We start from the raw sequence: 790 nt of genomic DNA, 5'->3' as shown, positions 1-790 counted from the left end.
AGGCAGCATGTGCAGGGCAAATCCTGCCCCCGCAGCTGTGCCAGGCCCCCATGGCACCGGCAGGCAGAAGGGAGGTTGCACTGGGTCAGATCAGCGTGGAGGAAAGCTGGCAAATGATTCCTCCCCTCTCCTTAAATCCCAGGGCAGCCCAAGAGCATTTCCAGCTCTGCTGGCTTCCCACAACAGCCTTGACATTCTCCACAGGCCACTCACACTGCACTTAAACCACCCCAGTGGCTCTCATTTGGGTGGCTTCCATATTATTTATGTTTCCTTCCGTTCCTGACCAAGAGTCAGGCCTGGAGCAAACAGCCAAGCTGCGGCCGTCCCCACTCCTGCCAGGGCCTCGCTGCGGGGACCCGTGCTTGAACCTTTGCTCCTGTCCGTGCTCTGAGTGCCACCAGCCCAACACGTCCCCAGCCCCAACGGGCAGCACCAGGAGCCTGTCCTGCTCCGACTGTGTCCGAGGCACGGGAAAATACTGTCCTGCGTTTCAGCAGTTAAATCACAGCTTAAAACAAACACGTGCCTCATCCTGTCTTTAAATCCGTCTGCTCTGCTCCACCCCCCCCCCCCCAGCCTCTCCTCTCCATCCAAAGGCTCCTGAGGAACCTTCCTTTCCCCCCAACAACCAGTTGGCGACATTCTTCCCCCCCCGGATTTTTCTTTTTTTTTTTTCCCCCCTTTTTTTTTTCCTTAGGAAAGAAGCCCGAGGCTGGCGGGACACACGCGGCTCCCACATGCGGCCTCGCTCCCTTCCTTCTCCCCCTTCCCCTTGCCGGGAGGCAGC

The sequence above is a fragment of the Egretta garzetta genome, unplaced genomic scaffold, assembly GCF_000687185.1.
Source record: "Egretta garzetta isolate BGI_Z169 unplaced genomic scaffold, ASM68718v1 scaffold4, whole genome shotgun sequence".
Classification (NCBI taxonomy): domain Eukaryota; kingdom Metazoa; phylum Chordata; class Aves; order Pelecaniformes; family Ardeidae; genus Egretta; species Egretta garzetta.
This window is presented reverse-complemented; position numbering follows the sequence as displayed.